Source organism: Oncorhynchus masou, chromosome 18 (assembly GCF_036934945.1).
Source record: "Oncorhynchus masou masou isolate Uvic2021 chromosome 18, UVic_Omas_1.1, whole genome shotgun sequence".
Lineage (NCBI taxonomy): Eukaryota > Metazoa > Chordata > Actinopteri > Salmoniformes > Salmonidae > Oncorhynchus > Oncorhynchus masou.
Window position 1 is genome coordinate 1,281,265 of NC_088229.1, and position 26,236 is coordinate 1,307,500.

At 43.3% G+C, this 26,236-nt stretch overlaps 1 protein-coding gene across 1 annotated transcript in view; it reads left to right on the forward strand.

The window, feature by feature from the left end:
* LOC135503810 (leucine-rich repeat-containing G-protein coupled receptor 6) overlaps positions 1-26,236 on the forward strand; it is a 126,692-nt gene that overhangs the window by 24,552 nt on the left and 75,904 nt on the right.

Here is a 26,236-nt window from a genome sequence, read left to right on the forward strand (position 1 = left end):
GAATTGTCCATTAAAACAAATGTTTTCTAGCAGGAGATTAGAGATTCTTACCTCAGAGAGATATATTTAACGAGGGAATGGAAGTATCAATGGGATGTGGAGGAGTTCTGGCCCAGTCTTCCATGCAGAACTGCTTTAACTCAGCGACATTTGTGGATTTTCAAGCCTGAACTGCTCCTTTAAAGTCCTGACACAACATCTCAATTGGGATTAGGTCTGGACTTTGACTAGGCCATTCCAAAACTTTTGGATCATTGTATTGCTGAATGACCCAGCTGTGCTTCAGCTCACAGACGGATGGCCTGACGTTCTCCTGAAGAATTCTCTGATACAGAATTCATGGTTCCTTCTATTAAGACAAGTGGTCCAGGTCCTGAGGCAGCAAAGCATCCCCAAACCATCACACTACTACTACCATGCTAACCCCAAACCATCACACTAGCACCACCATGCTGACCCCAAACCATCACACTACCACCACCATGCTGACCCCAAACCATCACACTACCACCACCATGCTGACCCCAAACCATCACACTACCACTACCATGCTGGACCCCAAACCATCACACTAGCACCACCATGCTGGACCCCAAACATCACACTACCACCACCATGCTGGCCCCAAACCATCATACTACCACCACCATGCTGGACCCCAAACCATCACACTACCACCACCATGCTGACCCCAAACCATCACACTACCACCACCATGCTGACCCCAAACCATCACACTACCACCACCATGCTGGACCCCAAACCATCACACTACCACCACCATGCTGACCCCAAACCATCACACTACCACCACCATGCTGGACCCCAAACATCACACCACCACCACCATGCTGACCCCAAACCATCCCACTACCACCACCATGCTGACCCCAAACCATCCCACTACCACCACCATGCTGACCCCAAACATCACACCACCACCACCATGCTGACCCCAAACCATCCCACTACCACCACCATGCTGACCCCAAACCATCACACTACCACCATGCTGACCCCAAACATCACACCACCACCACCATGCTGACCCCAAACCATCCCACTACCACCACCATGCTGGACCCCAAACATCACACCACCACCACCATGCTGACCCCAAACCATCCCACTACCACCACCATGCTGACCCCAAACCATCCCACTACCACCACCATGCTGACCCCAAACATCACACCACCACCACCATGCTGACCCCAAACCATCCCACTACCACCATGCTGACCCCAAACCATCACACTACCACCACCATGCTGACCCCAAACCATCCCACTACCACTACCATGCTGGACCCCAAACCATCACACTAGCACCACCATGCTGACCCCAAACCATCACACTAGCACCACCATGCTGACCCCAAACCATCACACTAGCACCACCATGCTGACCCCAAACCATCCCACTACCACCACCATGCTGACCCCAAACCATCACACTACCACCACCATGCTGACCCCAAACCATCCCACTACCACCACCACCATGCTGACCCCAAACCATCCCACTACCACCACCATGCTGACCCCAAACCATCCCACTACCACCACCATGCTGACCCCAAACCATCCCACTACCACCACCATGCTGACCCCAAACCATCCCACTACCACCACCATGCTGACCCCAAACCATCCCACTACCACCACCATGCTGACCCCAAACATCGCACCACCACCACCATGCTGACCCCAAACATCCCACCACCACCACCATGCTGACCCCAAACCATCACACTACCACCCCCATGCTGACCTCAAACCATCACACTACCACCACCATGCTGACCCCAAACCATCACACTACCACCACCATGCTGACCCCAAACCATCACACTACCACCACCATGCTGACCCCAAACCATCCCACTACCACCACCATGCTGACCCCAAACCATCACACTACCACCACCATGCTGACCCCAAACCATCCCACTACCACCACCATGCTGGACCCCAAACCATCACACTAGCACCACCATGCTGACCCCAAACCATCACACTAGCACCACCATGCTGACCCCAAACCATCCCACTACCACCACCATGCTGACCCCAAACCATCACACTACCACCACCATGCTGACCCCAAACCATCCCACTACCACCACCATGCTGACCCCAAACCATCCCACTACCACCACCATGCTGACCCCAAACCATCCCACTACCACCACCATGCTGACCCCAAACCATCCCACTACCACCACCATGCTGACCCCAAACCATCCCACTACCACCACCATGCTGACCCCAAACCATCCCACTACCACCACCATGCTGACCCCAAACCATCCCACTACCACCACCATGCTGACCCCAAACCATCCCACTACCACCACCATGCTGACCCCAAACCATCACACTACCACCACCATGCTGGACCCCAAACCATCACACTACCACCACCATGCTGACCCCAAACCATCACACTACCACCACCATGCTGGACCCCAAACCATCCCACTACCACCACCATGCTGACCCCAAACCATCACACTACCACCACCATGCTGACCCCAAACCATCCCACTACCACCACCATGCTGACCCCAAACCATCACACTAGCACCACCATGCTGACCCCAAACCATCCCACTACCACCACCATGCTGACCCCAAACCATCACACTACCACCACCATGCTGACCCCAAACCATCCCACTACCACCACCATGCTGACCCCAAACCATCACACCACCACCACCATGCTGACCCCAAACCATCCCACTACCACCACCATGCTAACCCCAAACCATCACACTACCACCACCACCATGCTGACCGTTGGTATGAGGTTCTTACTGTGGAATGCAGTGTTTGGTTTTCGCCAGACGTAATGGGACTAATCTCGTCCAAATATTTGACTGAAGTTTGCCAAAAAGCACCTTTGCCCAAAAGCAAGTGTCCCAGAATTAGAATGATGAAATGAATCACCTGAACACATTCACTAACCTCTGGGCTACAGAGAGAGAGAGAGAGATGGTAGGTGTGTTACAGGGAGAGTGGGGCGGCAGGGTAGCCTAGTGGTTAGAGAGAATCACCTGGACACATTCACTAACCTCTGGGCTACAGAGAGAGATAGAGAGAGAGAGAGATGGTAGGTGTGTTACAGGGAGAGTGGGGCGGCAGGGTAGCCTAGTGGTTAGAGAGAATCACCTGGACACATTCACTAACCTCTGGGCTACAGAGAGAGAGAGAGAGAGAGAGATGGTAGGTGTGTTACAGGGAGAGTGGGGCGGCAGGGTAGCCTAGTGGTTAGAGAGAATCACCTGGACACATTCACTAACCTCTGGGCTACAGAGAGAGAGAGAGAGAGAGAGAGAGAGAGAGAGAGAGAGATAGTAGGTGTGTTACAGGGAGAGTGGGGCGGCAGGGTAGCCTAGTGGTTAGAGAGAATCACCTGGACACATTCACTAACCTCTGGGCTACAGAGAGAGAGAGAGAGAGAGAGAGAGAGAGAGAGAGAGAGAGAGATGGTAGGTGTGTTACAGGGAGAGTGGGGCGGCAGGGTAGCCTAGTGGTTAGAGAGAATAACCTGGACACATTCACTGACCTCTGGGCTACAGAGAGAGAGAGAGAGAGAGAGAGAGAGAGAGATGGTAGGTGTGTTACAGGGAATCATGGCTGCTGCCGTCTCTGGCTCTGAGTCAATCTGTTGTTAATGATCAGACACACCTGTAATTAAAGACATGAGAGGGAGAGAAGAGAGAGATACATGTAATTACTAACTAAACTAAATGGAAGAAACAGTCCTGTAAAGAGAAAACAATCCTTATACTCTTTCATCTCTTCGCTCTCCCTCTTTGGTGTTCTGCAATCTCACAAAAAAAGCCACTCCCTTGGGGCAATTCTTGCAAAGCAACTTCCGCCCGGTAACAAGAGATATTTATGCTGGGGGGTAGACAAATAAATGGGGTGGAAGGTGTGTGTATGTGTTTTAAACGTTGTGTGTGTTTGTTTTAAACATTGCGTGTATGTATTTTAAACATTGTGTATGTATTTTAAACGTTGTGTATGTGTTTTAAACGTTGTGCACGTGTTTTAAACGATGTGTATGTGTTTTAAACGATGTGTATGTGTTTTAAACGTTGTGTGTGTGTTTTAAACATTGCTCAGGGGGCTATGTTTAGTAGAAGCAGGCACAATAACTACAACAACCACAGTCATATCCTATAGAGAGAGACTCCTGTATACAGTCATATCCTATAGAGAGAGACTCCAGTATACAGTCATATCCTATAGAGAGAGACTCCAGTATACAGTCATATCCTATAGAGAGAGACTCCTGTATACAGTCATATCCTATAGAGAGAGACTCCAGTATACAGTCATATCCTATAGAGAGGAGAGAGACTCCTGTATACAGTCATATCCTATAGAGAGAGACTCCAGTATACAGTCATATCCTATAGAGAGGAGAGACTCCTGTATACAGTCATATCCTATAGAGAGGAGAGAGACTCCTGTATACAGTCATATCCTATAGAGAGGAGAGAGACTCCAGTATACAGTCATATCCTATAGAGAGAGACTCCAGTATACAGTCATATCCTATAGAGAGGAGAGAGACTCCTGTATACAGTCATATCCTATAGAGAGGAGATACAGTCATATCCTATAGACTCCTGTATACAGTCATATCCTATAGAGAGAGACTCCAGTATACAGTCATATCCTATAGAGAGAGACTCCAGTATACAGTCATATCCTATAGAGAGAGACTCCTGTCATATCAGTCATATCCTATAGAGAGAGACTCCTGTATACAGTCATATCCTATAGAGAGGAGAGAGACTCCTGTATACAGTCATATCCTATAGAGAGAGACTCCAGTATACAGTCATATCCTATAGAGAGGTATACAGTCATATCCTATAGAGAGAGACTCCTGTATACAGTCATATCCTATAGAGAGGAGAGTCATATCCTATAGAGAGAGACTCCTGTATACAGTCATATCCTATAGAGAGGAGAGAGACTCCTGTATACAGTCATATCCTATAGAGAGGAGAGAGACTCCAGTATACAGTCATATCCTATAGAGAGGAGAGAGACTCCAGTATACAGTCATATCCTATAGAGAGGAGAGAGACTCCTGTATACAGTCATATCCTATAGAGAGAGACTCCTGTATACAGTCATATCCTATAGAGAGAGACTCCTGTATACAGTCATATCCTATAGAGAGAGACTCCTGTATACAGTCATATCCTATAGAGAGAGACTCCTGTATACAGTCATATCCTATAGAGAGAGACTCCTGTATACAGTCATATCCTATAGAGAGGAGAGAGACTCCTGTATACAGTCATATCCTATAGAGAGGAGAGAGACTCCTGTATACAGTCATATCCTATAGAGAGAGACTCCTGTATACAGTCATATCCTATAGAGAGAGATACAGTCATATCCTATAGAGAGAGACTCAGTATACAGTCATATCCTATAGAGAGTCATATCCTATAGAGAGAGACTCCTGTATACTCATATCCTATAGAGAGGAGAGACTATACAGTCATATCCTATAGAGAGAGACTCCTGTATACAGTCATATCCTATAGAGAGAGAGACTCCAGTATACAGTCATATCCTATAGAGAGAGACTCCTGTATACAGTCATATCCTATAGAGAGAGACTCCTGTATACAGTCATATCCTATAGAGAGAGACTCCAGTATACAGTCATATCCTATAGAGAGAGACTCCAGTATACAGTCATATCCTATAGAGAGAGACTCCAGTATACAGTCATATCCTATAGAGAGAGACTCCTGTATACAGTCATATCCTATAGAGAGAGACTCCTGTATACAGTCATATCCTATAGAGAGAGACTCCTATACAGTCATATCCTATAGAGAGAGACTCCAGTATACAGTCATATCCTATAGAGAGGAGAGACTCCAGTATACAGTCATATCCTATAGAGAGAGACTCCAGTATACAGTCATATCCTATAGAGAGAGACTCCTGTATACAGTCATATCCTATAGAGAGAGACTCCTGTATACAGTCATATCCTATAGAGAGAGACTCCTGTATACAGTCATACAGTCATATCCTATAGAGAGAGAGAGACTCCTCATATCCTATAGTATACAGTCATATCCTATAGAGAGAGACTCCTGTATACAGTCATATCCCTATAGAGAGAGACTCATATCCTATGTCATATAGAGAGAGACTCCAGTATACAGTCATATCCTATAGAGAGGAGAGAGACTCCAGTATACAGTCATATCCTATAGAGAGAGACTCCTGTATACAGTCATATCCTATAGAGAGATACAGTCATCCTATAGTATACAGTCATATCCTATAGAGAGAGAGTATACAGTCATATCCTATAGAGAGAGACTCCAGTATACAGTCATATCCTATAGAGAGAGACTCCTGTATACAGTCATATCCTATAGAGAGAGACTCCTGTATACAGTCATATCCTATAGAGAGGAGACTCCAGTATACAGTCATATCCTATAGAGAGGAGAGATACAGTCATATCTCCAGTATACAGTCATATCCTATAGAGAGAGACTCCTGTATACAGTCATATCCTATAGAGAGGAGACTCCTGTATACAGTCATATCCTATAGAGAGGAGTCATATCCTATAGAGAGACTCCTGTATACAGTCATATCCTATAGAGAGGAGAGAGACTCCAGTATACAGTCATATCCTATAGAGAGAGACTCCTGTATACAGTCATATCCTATAGAGAGAGACTCCAGTATACAGTCATATCCTATAGAGAGGAGTCATATCCTATAGAGAGAGACTCCTGTATACAGTCATATCCTATAGAGAGAGAGAGACTCCAGTATACAGTCATATCCTATAGAGAGGAGAGAGACTCCTGTATACAGTCATATCCTATAGAGAGAGACTCCTGTATACAGTCATATCCTATAGAGAGAGAGAGACTCCAGTATACAGTCATATCCTATAGAGAGGAGAGAGACTCCTGTATACAGTCATATCCTATAGAGAGAGACTCCCTATATACAGTCATATCCTATAGAGAGAGAGAGACTCAGTCATATCCTATAGTATACAGTCATATCCTATAGAGAGAGACTCCAGTATACAGTCATATCCTATAGAGAGGAGAGAGACTCCTGTATACAGTCATATCCTATAGAGAGGAGTCATATCCTATAGAGACTCCAGTATACAGTCATATCCTATAGAGAGAGACTCCTGTATACAGTCATATCCTATAGAGAGAGACTCCTGTATACAGTCATATCCTATAGAGAGAGACTCCAGTATACAGTCATATCCTATAGAGAGAGACTCCTGTATACAGTCATATCCTATAGAGAGATACAGTCATATCCTATAGAGAGGAGAGAGACTGTATACAGTATACAGTCATATCCTATAGAGAGAGACTCCTGTATACAGTCATATCCTATAGAGAGAGACTCCTGTATACTCCAGTATACAGTCATATCCTATAGAGAGAGATACAGTCATATCCTATAGACTCCTGTATACAGTCATATCCTATAGAGAGAGACTCCAGTATACAGTCATATCCTATAGAGAGAGACTACAGTCATATCCTATAGAGAGGAGAGAGACTCCAGTATACAGTCATATCCTATAGAGAGAGACTCCTGTATACAGTCATATCCTATATAGATATCCTATAGAGAGAGACTCCTGTATACAGTCATATCCTATAGAGAGGAGAGACTCCTGTATACAGTCATATCCTATAGAGAGAGACTCCTGTATACAGTCATATCCTATAGAGAGAGACTCCTGTATACAGTCATATCCTATAGAGAGAGACTCCTGTATACAGTCATATCCTATAGAGAGAGAGATAGACTCCTGTATACAGTCATATCCTATAGAGAGACTCCTGTATACAGTCATATCCTATAGAGAGAGACTCCAGTATACAGTCATATCCTATAGACTCCTGTATACAGTCATATCCTATAGAGAGAGACTCCTGTATACAGTCATATCCTATAGAGAGAGACTCCTGTATACAGTCATATCCTATAGAGAGAGAGAGACTCCTGTATACAGTCATATCCTATAGAGAGAGAGACTCCTGTATACAGTCATATCCTATAGAGAGAGACTCCTGTATACAGTCATATCCTATAGAGAGAGACTCCTGTATACAGTCATATCCTATAGAGAGACTCCAGTATACAGTCATATCCTATAGAGAGAGACTCCTGTATACAGTCATATCCTATAGAGAGAGACTCCTGATACAGTCATATCTATAGAGAGAGACTCCTGTATACAGTCATATCCTATAGAGAGAGAGAGACTCCAGTATACAGTCATATCCTATAGAGAGGACTCCTGTATACAGTCATATCCTATAGAGAGAGACTCCAGTATACAGTCATATCCTATAGAGAGAGACTCCAGTCATATCCTATACATACAGTCATATCCTATAGTCATATCAGTCATATCCTATAGAGAGAGACTCCTGTATACAGTCATATCCTATAGAGAGAGACTCCTGTATACAGTCATATCCTATAGAGAGGAGAGAGACTCCTGTATACAGTCATATCCTATAGAGAGAGACTCCAGTATACAGTCATATCCTATAGAGAGGAGATATCCTATAGAGACTCCTGTATACAGTCATATCCTATAGAGAGAGACTCCAGTATACAGTCATATCCTATAGAGAGGAGAGAGACTCCTGTATACAGTCATATCCTATAGAGAGAGACTCCAGTCATATCAGTCATATCATATCTATAGAGAGGAGAGACTCCTGTATACAGTCATATCCTATAGAGAGAGAGAGACTCCTGTATACAGTCATATCCTATAGAGAGGAGAGAGACTCCAGTCATATCCTATAGTATACAGTCATATCCTATAGAGAGAGACTCCTGTATACAGTCATATCCTATAGAGAGAGACTCCTGTATACAGTCATATCCTATAGAGAGAGACTCCTGTATACAGTCATATCCTATAGAGAGGAGAGAGACTCCTGTATACAGTCATATCCTATAGAGAGAGACTCCTGTATACAGTCATATCCTATAGAGAGAGACTCCAGTATACAGTCATATCCTATAGAGAGTCATATCCTATAGAGAGAGACTCCTGTATACAGTCATATCCTATAGAGAGAGAGACTCCTGTATACAGTCATATCCTATAGAGAGAGAGAGAGAGACTCCAGTATACAGTCATATCCTATAGAGAGAGACTCCTGTATACAGTCATATCCTATAGAGAGAGACTCCTGTATACAGTCATATCCTATAGAGAGAGACTCCTGTATACAGTCATATCCTATAGAGAGAGACTCCTGTATACAGTCATATCCTATAGAGAGAGACTCCTGTATACAGTCATATCCTATAGAGAGAGACTCCTGTATACAGTCATATCCTATAGAGAGAGACTCCAGTATACAGTCATATCCTATAGAGAGAGACTCCTGTATACAGTCATATCCTATAGAGAGAGACTCCAGTATACAGTCATATCCTATAGAGAGGAGAGAGACTCCTGTATACAGTCATATCCTATAGAGAGAGACTCCTGTATACAGTCATATCCTATAGAGAGAGACTCCATATCCTATAGAGAGAGACTATACAGTCATATCCTATAGAGAGGACTCCAGTATACAGAGAGTCATATCCTATAGAGAGACTCCTGTATACAGTCATATCCTATAGAGAGAGACTCCTGTATACAGTCATATCCTATAGAGAGAGACTCCAGTATACAGTCATATCCTATAGAGAGAGACTCCAGTATACAGTCATATCCTATAGAGAGAGAGATATCCTATAGACTCCTGTATACAGTCATATCCTATAGAGAGAGAGAGACTCCTGTATACAGTCATATCCATATCCTATAGAGAGAGACTCCTGTATACAGTCATATCCTATAGAGAGATATCCTATAGAGAGAGACTCCTGTATACAGTCATATCCTATAGAGAGGACTCCTGTATACAGTCATATCCTATAGAGAGAGACTCCTGTATACAGTCATATCCTATAGAGAGAGACTCCTGTATACAGTCATATCCTATAGAGAGAGATATCCTATAGAGACTCCTGTATACAGTCATATCCTATAGAGAGAGAGACTCCTGTATACAGTCATATCCTATAGAGAGAGACTCCTGTATACAGTCATATCCTATAGAGAGAGACTCCAGTATACAGTCATATCCTATAGAGAGAGACTCCTGTATACAGTATACAGTCATATCCATATAGAGAGAGACTCCTCCAGTATACAGTCATATCCTATAGAGAGAGAGAGACTCCTGTATACAGTCATATCCTATAGAGAGAGACTCCAGTATACAGTCATATCCTATAGAGAGAGACTCCAGTATACAGTCATATCCTATAGAGAGAGAGATACAGTCATATCTCCTGTATACAGTCATATCCTATAGAGAGAGACTCCTGTATACAGTCATATCCTATAGAGAGAGACTCCAGTATACAGTCATATCCTATAGAGAGACTCCTGTATACAGTCATATCCTATAGAGAGAGACTCCTGTATACAGTCATATCCTATAGAGAGAGACTCATACAGTCATATCCTATAGAGAGAGACTCCAGAGAGAGACTATATACAGTCATATCCTATAGAGAGGAGAGAGACTCCTATACAGTATACAGTCATATCCTATAGAGAGAGAGACTCCAGTATACAGTCATATCCTATAGAGAGAGACTCCAGTATACAGTCATATCCTATAGAGAGACTCCTGATACAGTCAGAGACTCCTGTATACAGTCATATCCTATAGAGAGAGACTCCTGTATACAGTCATATCCTATAGAGAGAGACAGTCAGTCATATCCTATAGAGAGAGACTCCAGTATACAGTCATATCCTATAGAGAGGAGACTCCAGTATACAGTCATATCCTATAGAGAGAGACTCCTGTATACAGTCATATCCTATAGAGAGAGACTCCTGTATACAGTCATATCCTATAGAGAGAGACTCCTGTATACAGTCATATCCTATAGAGAGGAGAGAGACTCCTGTATACAGTCATATCCTATAGAGAGAGACTCCAGTAGATATCCTATAGAGAGGAGAGAGACTCCTGTATACAGTCATATCCTATAGAGAGAGACTCCTGTATACAGTCATATCCTATAGAGAGGAGAGAGACTCCTGTATACAGTCATATCCTATAGAGAGAGACTCCTGTATACAGTCATATCCTATAGAGAGAGACTCCTGTATACAGTCATATCCTATAGAGAGAGACTCCTGTATACAGTCATATCCTATAGAGAGGAGAGATACAGTCATATCCTATAGAGAGAGACTCCAGTATACAGTCATATCCTATAGAGAGGAGAGAGACTCCTGTATACAGTCATATCCTATAGAGAGAGACTCCTGTATACAGTCATATCCTATAGAGAGAGACTCCAGTCATATCAGTCATATCCTATAGAGAGGAGAGAGACTCCTGTATACAGTCATATCCTATAGAGAGAGAGAGACTCCAGTATACAGTCATATCCTATAGAGAGAGACTCCTGTATACAGTCATATCCTATAGAGAGGACTCCAGTAGTCATATCCTATAGAGAGAGACTCCTGTATACAGTCATATCCTATAGAGAGAGACTCCTGTATACAGTCATATCCTATAGAGAGGACTCCAGTAGTCATATCCTATAGAGAGAGACTCCTGTATACAGTCATATCCTATAGAGAGAGACTCCAGTATACAGTCATATCCTATAGAGAGGAGAGAGACTCCGGTATACAGTCATATCCTATAGAGAGAGACTCCTGTATACAGTCATATCCTATAGAGAGAGACTCCTGTATACAGTCATATCCTATAGAGAGGAGAGAGACTCCTGTATACAGTCATATCCTATAGAGAGGAGAGAGACTCCAGTATACAGTCATATCCTATAGAGAGAGACTCCAGTATACAGTCATATCCTATAGAGAGGAGACTCCTGTATACAGTCATATCCTATAGAGAGAGACTCCTGTATACAGTCATATCCTATAGAGAGAGATACAGTCATATCCTATAGAGAGAGACTCCAGTATACAGTCATATCCTATAGAGAGAGACAGTCATATCCTATAGTATACAGTCATATCCTATAGAGAGAGACTCCAGTATACAGTCATATCCTATAGAGAGGAGAGACTCCTGTATACAGTCATATCCTATAGAGAGAGAGACTCCCTGTATACAGTCATATCCTATAGAGAGAGACTCCTGTATACTCCAGTATACAGTCATATCCTATAGAGAGAGACTCCAGTATACAGTCATATCCTATAGAGAGACTCCTGTATACAGTCATATCCTATAGAGAGAGACTCCTGTATACAGTCATATCCTATAGAGAGGTATACAGTCATATCCTATAGAGAGACTCCTGTATACAGTCATATCCTATAGAGAGGAGAGACTCCTGTATACAGTCATATCCTATAGAGAGAGACTCCAGTATACAGTCATATCCTATAGAGAGAGAGACTCCTGTATACAGTCATATCCTATAGAGAGAGAGAGACTCCTGTATACAGTCATATCCTATAGAGAGAGACTCCTGTATACAGTCATATCCTATAGAGAGAGACTCCTGTATACAGTCATATCCTATAGAGAGAGAGACTCCTGTATACAGTCATATCCTATAGAGAGGAGAGAGACTCCTGTATACAGTCATATCCTATAGAGAGACTCCAGTATACAGATATCCTATAGAGAGGAGAGAGACTCCTGTATACAGTCATATCCTATAGAGAGAGACTCCTGTATACAGTCATATCCTATCATATCCTATAGAGAGAGACTCCAGAGAGAGAGAGACTCCTGTATACAGTCATATCCTATAGAGAGAGACTCCAGTATACAGTCATATCCTATAGAGAGAGACTCCTGTATACAGTCATATCCTATAGAGAGGAGAGAGACTCCTGTATACAGTCATATCCTATAGAGAGGAGAGACTCCTGTATACAGTCATATCCTATAGAGAGGAGAGAGACTCCTGTATACAGTCATATCCTATAGAGAGAGACTCCTGTATACAGTCATATCCTATAGAGAGAGACTCCTGTATACAGTCATATCCTATAGAGAGAGACTCCAGTATACAGTCATATCCTATAGAGAGGAGAGAGACTCCTGTATACAGTCATATCCTATAGAGAGAGACTCCAGTATACAGTCATATCCTATAGAGAGAGACTCCAGTATACAGTCATATCCTATAGAGAGGAGAGAGACTCCTGTATACAGTCATATCCTATAGAGAGAGACTCCTGTATACAGTCATATCCTATAGAGAGGAGAGAGACTCCAGTATACAGTCATATCCTATAGAGAGGAGAGAGACTCCTGTATACAGTCATATCCTATAGAGAGAGACTCCTGTATACAGTCATATCCTATAGAGAGAGACTCCTGTATACAGTCATATCCTATAGAGAGAGACTCCATATCCTATAGTATACAGTCATATCCTATAGAGAGAGAGAGACTCCTGTATACAGTCATATCCTATAGAGAGAGACTCCTCCAGTATACAGTCATATCCTATAGAGAGGAGAGAGACTCCTGTATACAGTCATATCCTATAGTCATATACAGTCATATCCTATAGAGAGAGACTCCAGTATACAGTCATATCCTATAGAGAGAGACTCCTGTATACAGTCATATCCTATAGAGAGAGACTCCTGTATACAGTCATATCCTATAGAGAGAGACTCCAGTATACAGTCATATCCTATAGAGAGGAGAGAGACTCCTGTATACAGTCATATCCTATAGAGAGAGAGACTCCTGTATACAGTCATATCCTATAGAGAGAGACATATCCTATAGTATACAGTCATATCCTATAGAGAGAGACTCCAGTATACAGTCATATCCTATAGAGAGAGACTCCAGTATACAGTCATATCCTATAGAGAGAGAGACTCCAGTATACAGTCATATCCTATAGAGAGAGACTCCAGTATACAGTCATATCCTATAGAGAGAGACTCCAGTATACAGTCATATCCTATAGAGAGAGACTCCTGTATACAGTCATATCCTATACAGTCATAGAGAGAGACTCCAGTATACAGTCATATCCTATAGAGAGAGACTCCTGTATACAGTCATATCCTATAGAGAGAGAGAGTATACAGTCATATCCTATAGAGAGACTCCAGTATACAGTCATATCCTATAGAGAGAGAGACTCCTGTATACAGTCATATCCTATAGAGAGAGACTCCAGTATACAGTCATATCCTATAGAGAGAGACTCCAGTATACAGTCATATCCTATAGAGAGGAGAGAGACTCCTGTATATCCTAGACTCCTGTATACAGTCATATCCTATAGAGAGGAGAGAGACTCCTGTATACAGTCATATCCTATAGAGAGGAGAGAGACTCCTGTATACAGTCATATCCTATAGAGAGAGACTCCAGTATACAGTCATATCCTATAGAGAGGAGAGAGACTCCTGTATACAGTCATATCCTATAGAGAGAGACTCCAGTATACAGTCATATCCTATAGAGAGAGACTCCTGTATACAGTCATATCCTATAGAGAGAGACTATACAGTCATATCCTATAGAGAGGAGAGAGACTCCTGTATACAGTCATATCCTATAGAGAGAGACTCCTGTATACAGTCATATCCTATAGAGAGGAGAGACTCCAGTATACAGTCATATCCTATAGTATACAGTCATATCCTATAGAGAGGAGAGAGACTCCTGTATACAGTCATATCCTATAGAGAGACTCCAGTATACAGTCATATCCTATAGAGAGAGACTCCTGATACAGTCATATCTCCTGTATACAGTCATATCCTATAGAGAGAGACTCCTGTATACAGTCATATCCTATAGAGAGAGACTCCTGTATACAGTCATATCCTATAGAGAGACTCCTGTAGAGGAGAGACTCCAGTATACAGTCATATCTCCTGTATACAGTCATATCCTATAGAGAGGAGAGAGACAGTCATATCCTATAGAGAGAGACTCCTGTATACAGTCATATCCTATAGAGAGTATACAGTCATATCCTATAGAGAGAGACTCCTGTATACAGTCATATCCTATAGAGAGAGACTCCTGTATACAGTCATATCCTATAGAGAGAGACTCCAGTATACAGTCATATCCTATAGAGAGGAGAGAGACTCCTGTATACAGTCATATCCTATAGAGAGGAGAGAGACTCCAGTATACAGTCATATCCTATAGAGAGGAGAGAGACTCCAGTATACAGTCATATCCTATAGAGAGGAGAGAGACTCCTGTATACAGTCATATCCTATAGAGAGGAGAGAGACTCCTGTATACAGTCATATCCTATAGAGAGGAGAAATCACAGATCCTTCATACAGAGCTATGAAACACTGGGATGTGTAATGCGTGTGTGTGTGTGTGTGTGTGTGTGTGTGTGTGTGTGTGTGTGTGTGTGTGTGTGTGTGTGTGTGTCTGTGTCTGTGTGTGTGTGTGTGTGTGAGGGATTCTCTTAGGTCTGAGTATATGTCACTGTGTAATAGGAAACACAGCTCTGTCCCTACCTGTCCCCTGGAGCAGAGTGAGCACAGCCTGTCCTCTCTGGGCAGTAAGGTTTGTCTGTGACGACCGGTCTCTATAGCCAGATTGTCCTCTCTGGGCAGCCAGGTTTGTCTGTGACGACCGGTCTCTATAGCCAGCCTGTCCTCTCTGGGCAGCCAGGTTTGTCTGTGATGACCGGTCTCTATAGCCAGCCTGTCCTCTCTGGGCAGCCAGGTTTGTCTGTGACGACCGGTCTCTATAGCCAGACTGTCCTCTCTGGGCAGCCAGGTTTGTCTGTGACGACCGGTCTCTATAGCCAGCCTGTCCTCTCTGGGCAGCCAGGTTTGTCTGTGACGACCGGTCTCTATATCCAGACTGTCCTCCCTGGGCAGTCAGGTTTGTCTGTGACGACCGGTCTCTATAGCCAGCCTGTCCTCTCTGGGTAGCCAGGTTTGTCTGTGACGACCGGTCTCTATAGCCAGCCTGTCCTCTCTGGGCAGCCAGGTTTGTCTGTGACGACCGGTCTCTATAGCCAGACTGTACTCTCTGGGTAGCCAGGTTTGTCTGTGACGACCGGTCTCTATAGCCAGACTGTGCTCACTGAGTCTGTACCTAGTCAATGTTTTCCTCAGTTTTCTATCAGTCACAGTGGTCAGATAGTCTGCCACCATGTACTGTCTGTTTAGAGACAAATAGCATTGAAGTTTACTCCCCAATTGGTGATGTGTTTTTATTTTCACTTTATGATGATTTGGTTGGGCTAGATGTTCTGAGTGCTGTCCTGAGGCTCTATGGGGTTGGTTTGGGTTGGTGAACTGAGCCTCAGAACCAGCTGGCTGAGTGCTGTCCTGAGGCTCTATGGGGTTGGTTTGGGTTGGTGAACTGAGCCTCAGAACCAGCTGGCTGAGTGCTGTCCTGAGGCTCTATGGGGTTGGTTTGGGTTGGTGAACTGAGCCTCAGAACCAGCTGGCTGAGTGCTGTCCTGAGGCTCTATGGGGTTGGTTTGGGTTGGTGAACTGAGCCTCAGAACCAGCTGGCTGAGGGGACTCTTCTCTTGTTTCATCTCTTGACATTGTAGAGCTGTGTGATGGAATGTTTTGGGGTCACTTGTTTTTAGATGGTTGTAAAATTTGATGGCTCTTTTTTCTATTCAAATAAGGAGGGGGCATCTCCTTCCTTCTCTCTAACTCTCCCTTCCTCTATCCCTCATTTCCCTCTTTCTCTCTCTCTCTCTCTAACTCTCCCTTCCTCTCTCTTTCATTTCCCTCTTTCTTTCTCTCTCTCTCTCTCTCTCTCTCTCTCTCTCTCCCTTCCTCTCTCTTTCATTTCCATCTCCTTCTCTCTCTCTCTCTCTCTCTCTCTCTCTAACTCTCCCTTCCTCTCTCTTTCATTTCCCTCTTTCTTTCTTTCTCTCTCTCTCTCTCTCTCTCTCTCTCTCGCTCTCTCTCTCTCCCTTCCTCTCTCTTTCATTTCCATCTCCTTCTCTCTCTCTCTCTAACTCTACCTTCCTCTCTCTTTCATTTCCCTCTTTCTTTCTCTCTCTCTCTCTCCCTTCCTCTCACTTTCATTTCCCTCTCCTTCTCTCTCTCTCTCTCTCTCTCTCTCTAACTCTCCCTTCCTCTCTCTTTCATTTCCCTCTTTCTTTCTCTCTCACTCTCTCTCTCTCTCTCTCCCTTCCTCTCTCTTTCATTTCCCTCTCCTTCTCTCTCTCTGACTCTGCCTTCTTCTCACCCTTTCCATCTCTCTCTTTCTCTCTTCCATTCTTTTTAACTTCCTTTCCCTTCACCTCCCTTTCTCTACCCCTTCCTCTCTCTTAGTGCTTTTTCACACAGGAATCACGGTATGTTGTCTGTAAAAACACGTTTCTTTCAAAAGAGCCCTATTGTTACCTCAGTTTTGTCACCACTAGCCTTTTATATAGCTATTCCTTTTGCCGGGAAGGAGCAAGAGACATTCAACTTTGACCCTGTTGTCGCGACCGTTGTCATGGTATCCTGACATCTGCATGTTCTCAATTCCTCTGTTTGAATTCAGATGTTCCACTGCTTTTGATTTTCCACATGTCACTTCAACAGGAAGTTAGCAGCCTGCCGTAGCCTACCTGTAAATCGTTTGTAAATAATTGCCATGTATTTTCCTGTTATGGTCAATAAATAGTTCGCCACTCAAACGCTGTCAGATGTGATCTGCTCGTCTAATTATATGAGCTGGATAGATATTTGTTAACGCAGGTCCTAGGAAACATTATGAGACTAATTTATTTTCTAAAGAATAGAATATAATATTTTGAATTGAATTATGTTACAGGTCTGTGCTGCACCATGCAAATGAAATCAAGAGTTCTTCTTTAGTTGATTAAACAGACAGTAGACAGCCTACCTTGCCGTGGCCACAGTCAACGCACATGGGGCCTAGATTTTATAGTGAGAAATTATCATGGAAAACAACCAAATCAAAATAAATAATAAGTCTCCCATACAACTTGAGTGTCAATAAATGTGTGGAACCACTGTCATAAAACCAAGAAGTTTTCAGGCCGTTTTTCAAATCATGTAAAGATATTTGAAAACCCTCTGTGGGATGATGGCAGAACGTTGCTCTTTTGATCCATGTTGGACGTGATCTATCGAGTGCTTTCTCCTCTTTCAAATTCCCCAACAGTTATTTTCGCGGAAGACAGATAGCCTATTAGCGATTCGTAGTTTAAGTTAGTAACTTATTCATATTATTTATTTATTTCCTAAATATAAGGCCCTTCAAACATTTGCATTTCAAAGTCAAGAAGAAAATATGAAATGCCAGGCTAAATGCCAGTGTTCATTCCCCCGGGCTAAATGCCAGTGTTCATTCCCCCGGGCTAAATGCCAGTGTTCATTCCCCCAGGCTAAATGCCAGTGTTCATTCCCCCAGGCTAAATGCCAGTGTTCATTCCCCCAGGCTAAATGCCAGTGTTCATTCCGCCAGGCTAAATGCATTTATGTGCCAAAAGGAAAGAATAGCTCAAGGACAGAACTACAGACATTTTAAATGGAGAGGATAAATGTATTTAAAGCTATGTGATTGACAAGTACAAGTTTGATGTCGGACAACAATAGAGTGTTTATGATTTAATGCCAAAGACGGTAAGATGAAAGGCGCCATTAACAGGGAGGCGGGACTTTAAAACACACCAATCATGTCTGGGTCGGTTGGTAGAAACAGAAGTACAGGCTTTGTTGCCGGCAACACCTTTTAAAAGGACAAAAAGAAAATGAGACGAAAAGTTGTCGGAATAACATCTTGGTACGAAATGTATATCTTTCTCTCTCTCTCTGTCTCCCCTCAATTCCTCTTCCTTCTCTCTCTCTCTGTCTCCCCTCAATTCCTCTTCCTTCTCTCTCTCTCTGTCTCCCCTCAATTCCTCTTCCTTCTCTCTCTTTCTTTCTCCCTCTCCCTCTCGCCTTCTTCTCCTACTTTCCCTCTCTCTCTCTGTCTCCCCTCAATTCCTCTTCCTTCTCTCTCTTTCTTTCTCCCTCTCCCTCTCGCCTTCTTCTCCTTCTTTCCCTCTCTCCCTCTCTGTCTCCCCTCAATTCCTCTTCCTTCTCTCTCTTTCTTTCTCCCTCTCCCTCTCGCCTTCTTCTCCTTCTTTCCCTCTCTCTCTCTCTGTCTCCCCTCAATTCCTCTTCCTTCTCTCTCTTTCTTTCTCCCTCTTTTGTGGCTATGTCCTCTCCGTGTCTCAGCCAGGTGAATGCCTCGTCTCTCTCTCTTTGTGCTAAAGAAAAGGAGGAGAGGAAGAGAGAAATAGAGAGTGAGCTCAGAAACAAAGGAGCGATGCCTCGCCCAGGATGTCTGGAGTGTGTGAGAAAAAGAGAAGAGAAAAAGCTAAACATTTTCTTTAGAGGAAGAAGGAGGGGAGGATGGCTTTGTATCCTCCTTCCTGTGGCATTGTGTGTGTGTCGTGTGTGTCCTTTCAGACACCATAGAAGGTAAACACATAGGCTTCTCTTTGACTGCCTTGTCATTGTAGTGGAAATATCTTATTTCATCAGAGACTCAGAGATAGAGCATCAGTCTGTCCTGTTATTTATATTTTTATATTACCTTTATTTTACTAGGCAAGTCAGTTAAGAAAAAAATCTTATTTTCAATGACGGCCTAGGAACAGTGGGTTAACTGCCTGTTCAAGGGCAGAACGACAGATTTCTACCTTGTCAGCTCAGGGATTCGAACTTGCAACCTTTCGGTTACTAGTCCAACGCTCTAACCACTAGAGCATCAGTCTGTCCTGTTATTTATATAGAGCATCAGTCTGTCTTGTTATTTATATAGAGCATCAGTCTGTCTTGTTATTTATATAGAGCATCCGTCTGTCCTGTTATTTATATAGAGCATCAGTCTGTCCTGTTATTTATATAGAGCATCAGTCTGTCCTGTTATTTATATAGAGCATCAGTCTGTCCTGTTATTTATATAGAGCATCAGTCTGTCCTGTTATTTATATAGAGCATCAGTCTGTCCTGTTATTTATATAGAGCATCAGTCTGTCCTGTTATTTATATAGAGCATCAGTCTGTCCTGTTATTTATATAGAGCATCAGTCTGTCCTGTTATTTATATAGAGCATCAGTCTGTCCTGTTATTTATATAGAGCATCAGTCTGTCCTGTTATTTATATAGAGCATCAGTCTGTCCTGTTATTTATATAGAGCATCAGTCTGTCCTGTTATTTATATAGAGCATCAGTCTGTCCTGTTATTTATATAGAGCATCAGTCTGCCCTGTTATTTATATAGAGCATCAGTCTGTCCTGTTATTCATATAGAGCATCAGTCTGTCCTGTTATTCATATAGAACATCAGTCTGTCCTGTTATTTATATAGAGCGTCAGTCTGTCCTGTTATTTATATAGAGCATCAGTCTGCCCTGTTATTTATATAGAGCGTCAGTCTGTCCTGTTATTTATATAGAGCGTCAGTCTGTCCTGTTATTTATATAGAGCATCAGTCTGTCCTGTTATTTATATAGAGCATCAGTCTGTCCTGTTATTTATATAGAGCATCAGTCTGTCCTGTTATTTATATAGAGCATCAGTCTGTCCTGTTATTTATATAGAGCATCAGTCTGTCCTGTTATTTATATAGAGCATCAGTCTGTCCTGTTATTTATATAGAGCATCAGTCTGTCCTGTTATTTATATAGAGCATCAGTCTGTCCTGTTATTTATATAGAGCATCAGTCTGTCCTGTTATTTATATAGAGCATCAGTCTGTCCTGTTATTTATATAGAGCATCAGTCTGTCCTGTTATTTATATAGAGCATCAGTCTGTCCTGTTATTTATATAGAGCATCAGTCTGTCCTGTTATTTATATAGAGCATCAGTCTGTCCTGTTATTTATATAGAGCATCAGTCTGCCCTGTTATTTATATAGAGCATCAGTCTGTCCTGTTATTTATATAGAGCATCAGTCTGTCCTGTTATTTATATGGGTCCTGTGTGGCTCAGTCGGTAGAGCATGGCGCTTGCAATGCCAAGCGTCGTGGGTTCAATTCCCGCTGGGACCACCCATATGTAAAAGTAGTGGCCCCAGCCGACTTGTAAGTCGCTTTGGACAAAAGCGTCTGCTAAATGGGATATATTATATAGAACATCAGTCTGTCCTGTTATTTATATAGAGCATCAGTCTGCCCTGTTATTTATATAGAGCATCAGTCTGTCCTGTTATTTATATAGAGTATCAGTCTGTCCTGTTATTTATATAGAGCATCAGTCTGTCCTGTTATTTATATAGAGCATCAGTCTGTCCTGTTATTTATATAGAGTATCAGTCGGTCCTGTTATTTATATAGAGCATCCGTCTGTCCTGTTATTTATATAGAGCATCAGTCTGTCCTGTTATTTATACAGAGCATCAGTCTGTCCTGTTATTTATATAGAGTATCAGTCGGTCCTGTTATTTATATAGAGCATCCGTCTGTCCTGTTATTTATATAGAGCATCAGTCTGTCCTGTTATTTATACAGAGCATCAGTCTGTCCTGTTATTTATATAGAGCATCAGTCTGTCCTGTTATTTATATAGAGCGTCAGTCTGTCCTGTTATTTATATAGAGCATCAGTCTGTCCTGTTATTTATATAGAGCATCAGTCTGTCCTGTTATTTATATAGAGCATCAGTCTGTCCTGTTATTTATATAGAGCATCAGTCTGTCCTGTTATTTATATAGAGCATCAGTCTGTCCTGTTATTTATATAGAGCATCAGTCTGTCCTGTTATTTATATAGAGCATCAGTCTGTCCTGTTATTTATATAGAGCATCAGTCTGTCCTGTTATTTATATAGAGTATCAGTCGGTCCTGTTATTTATATAGAGCATCCGTCTGTCCTGTTATTTATATAGAGCATCAGTCTGTCCTGTTATTTATACAGAGCATCAGTCTGTCCTGTTATTTATATAGAGCATCAGTCTGTCCTGTTATTTATATAGAGCGTCAGTCTGTCCTGTTATTTATATAGAGCATCAGTCTGTCCTGTTATTTATATAGAGCATCAGTCTGTCCTGTTATTTATATAGAGCATCAGTCTGTCCTGTTATTTATATAGAGCATCAGTCTGTCCTGTTATTTATATAGAGCATCAGTCTGTCCTGTTATTTATATAGAGCATCAGTCTGTCCTGTTATTTATATAGAGCATCAGTCTGTCCTGTTATTTATATAGAGCATCAGTCTGTCCTGTTATTTATATAGAGCATCAGTCTGTCCTGTTATTTATATAGAGCATCAGTCTGCCCTGTTATTCACATACAGCATCAGTCTGTCCTTGTAATGGGGTGCATATTGGTGGCAGGGAAGTCAGGCGCAGGAGAACGAACTTTGTATAAATGGAGTTGTTTAATAAGTGCTCACAAAACTTAAAAAAATAATATATATATATATATATATATATACAAAATAATAAAGTGGGTACAAAAACCCATCGCACACCGACACATAACTATAATAATAATATAATATAAACATAATAACCAGCACAAACATACAATCAAACAATCTACGACAAGGACATAAGAGGAAACAGAGGGTTAAATACACAACATGTAATTGATGGGATTGGAACCAGGTGTGATACAAGACAAGACAAAACCAATGGAAAATGAAAAATGGATAAGTGACGGCTAGAAGGTCTGTGACGTCGACCGCCGAACATGGAGAGGGACCGACTTTGGTGGAAGTCGTGAAAGTACCCCCCCCCCCAACAGAGTGTCGACACCGACCTCGGGGACGACCCGGAGGGAGAGGCGCAGGGCGATCCGAATGGAGACAGTGGAACTCTCGGAGCATAGAAGGATCCAACACGTCCTCAACCGGAACCCAGCATCTCTCCTCCGGACCATACCCCTCCCAGTCCACGAGGTACTGAAGGCCCCTCGCCCGTCGTCTCAAATCCAATATGGAACGAACAGAGTACGCCGAAACCCGCTCGATTTCCAGAGGGGGCGGAGGAACCTCCCACACCTCAGATCCCTGGAGCAGGCCAGCCACCATTCCTGGAGCACCACCAGCCACTCAGGACTTTAAATGGCCCCACAAACCGCGGACCCAGCTTCCAACAGGGCAGGCGGAGGGGCAGGTTTCGGGTCGAGAGCTTTCTGGCGCAGCACGGCGCGCTGAAGGTGAACATGGTTTCCTCCATGCGCCGGAACCAGTCATCCACCGCAGGCGCCTCGGTCTGACTCGGATGCCAAGGAGCCAGAACCGGGCCTCCCGGGTGGCACAGTGGTTAAGGGCACTGTACCCGGCACAGCCAGAAGAGGACTGGCCACCCCACATTGCCTGGTTCCTCTCTAATTTTCTTCCTAGGTTTTGGCCTTTCTAGGGAGTTTTTCCTAACCACCGTGCTTCTACACCTGCATTGCTTGCTGTTTGGGGTTTTAGGCTGGGTTTCTGTACAGCACTTTGAGATATCAGCTGATGTACGAAGGCCTATATAAATAAATTTGATTTTGATTTGAAATTCTATTTGACTGTACTGCCACCAGAGACTCTGGGCTCGCGCCCAGGCTCTGTCGTAACAGGCCGCGACCGGGAGGTCCGTGGGGGGACGCACAATTGGCCTAGTGTCGTCCAGGTTAGGGAGGGTTTGGTCGGTAGGGAAATCCTTGTCTCATCGCGCACCAGCGACTCCTGTGGCGGGCCAGGCGCAGTGCGTGCGAACCAAGGTTGCCAGGTGCACAGTGTTTCCTACGACACATTGGTGCGGTTGGCTTCCGGGTTGGATGGCGCTGTGTTAAGAAGCAGTGCGGCTTGTTTGGGTTGTGTATCGGAGGATGCATAACTTTCAACCTTCGTCTCTCCCGAGCCCGTACGGTGCTCTTCAAGGAATACCTAGGATAGGATAAGTAATCCTTCTCACCCCCCCCCCCCTTAAATGATTTAGATGCACTATTGTAAAGTGGCTGTTCCACTGGATGTCAGAAGGTGAATTCACCAATTTGTAAGTCGCTCTGGATAAGAGCGTCTGCTAAATGACTTAAATGTAAATGTAATGTAAATGAGTTGTAGCGGTGAGACAAGATAGAAGCGACTAATAAATTGGATACCACGAAATTAGGGAGAAAAAGGGGTAAAATTCGCAAAAAAAGAAAAAAAAAGGAGCCAGAACCAGCTGATACACAAGGGAGAGAGGTTAGTGGAGGAGTGGCAGTTCTGGGCCATCTCTGCCCAGGGTACGAACGCTGCCCACTCCCCCGGCCTGGCAATAAGACCTCAGAAACCTACCCACATCCTGGTTAACTCTCTCCACCTGCCCGTTACTCTTGGGGTGAAAACCTGAGGTAAGTCTGACTGAGACCCCCAGATGTTCCATGAACGCCCTCCAGACCCTCGACGTGAATTGGGGACCCCGATCAGACACTATACAGTGCCTTGCGAAAGTATTCGGATATTTTAAACAAATAAAAAACTGAAAAATTGGGCGTGCAAAATTATTCAGCCCCTTTACTTTCAGTGCAGCAAACTCTCTCCAGAAGTTCAGTGAGGATCTCTGAATGATCCAATGGTGACCTAAATGACTAATGATGATAAATACAATCCACCTGTGTGTAATCAAGTCTCCATATAAATGCACCTGCACTGTGATAGTCTCAGAGGTCCATTGAAAGTGCAGAGAGCATCATGAAGAACAAGGAACACACCAGGCAGGTCCGAGATAATGTTGTGAAGAAGTTTAAAGCCGGATTTGGATACAAAAATATTTCCCAAGCTTTAAACATCCCAAGGAGCACTGTGCAAGCGATAATATTGAAATGGAAGGAGTATCAGACCACTGCAAATCTACCAAGACCTGGCCGTCCCTCTAAACTTTCAGCTCATACAAGGAGAAGACTGATCAGAGATGCAGCCAAGAGGCCCATGATCACTCTGGATGAACTGCAGAGATCTACAGCTGAGGTGGGAGACTCTGTCCATAGGACAACAATCAGTCGTATATTGCACAAATCTGGCCTTTATGGAAGAGTGGCAAGAAGAAAGCTATTTCTTAAAGATATCCATAAAAAGTGTTGTTTAAAGTTTGCCACAAGCCACCTGGGAGACTCACCAAACATGTGGAAGAAGGTGCTCTGGTCAGATGAAACCAAAATTGAACTTTTTGGCAACAATGCAAAACGTTATGTTTGGCGTAAAAGCAACACAGCTCATCATCCATCCCCACTGTCAAACATGGTGGTGGCAGCATCATGGTTTGGGCCTGCTTTTCTTCAGCAGGGACAGAGAAGATGGTTAAAATTGATGGGAAGATGGATGGAGCCAAATACAGGACCATTCTGGAAGAAAACCTGATGGAGTCTGCAAAAGACCTGAGACTGGGACGGAGATTTGTCTTCCAACAAGACAATGATCCCAAAACATAAAGCAAAATCTACAATGGAATGGTTCAAAAATAAACATATCCAGGTGTTAGAATGGCCAAGTCAAAGTCCAGACCTGAATCCAATCAAGAATCTGTGGAAAGAACTGAAAACTGCTGTTCACAAATGCTCTCCATCCAACCTCACTGAGCTCGAACTGTTTTGCAAGAAGGAATGGGAAAAAATGTCAGTCTCCCGAAGTGCAAAACTGATAGAGACATACCCCAAGCGACTTACAGCTGTCATCGCAGCAAAAGGTGGCGCTACAAAGTATTAACTTAAGGGGGCTGAATAATTTTGCACGCCCAATTTTTCAGTTTTTGATTTGTTGAAAAAGTTTGAAATATCCAATAAATGTCGTTCCACTTCATGATTGTGTCCCACTTATTGTTGATTCTTCACCGAAAAATTCTGTTTTATGTCTTTATGTTTGAATCCTGAAATGTGGCAAAAGGTCGCAAAGTTCAAGGGCGCCGAATACATTCGCAAGGCACTGTATCTTCAGGCACCCCGTAGTGCCGGAAGACGTGAGTAAACAGGGCCTCCGCAGTCTGTAGGGCCGTAGAGAGACCGGGCAGAGGGAGGAGATGACAGGACTTAGAAAAATGCCTTCCACTCGTCTCCCTCTCGAATACGTTCCAGGTTTTAAGCGCTCCTGAGATCTAGTTTAGTGAAGTAGCGTGCCCCGTGCATTGACTCTATCGCTGTGGCTATGAGCGGTAGCGGGTAACTATCACGCACTGTGATCTGATTTAGACCCCG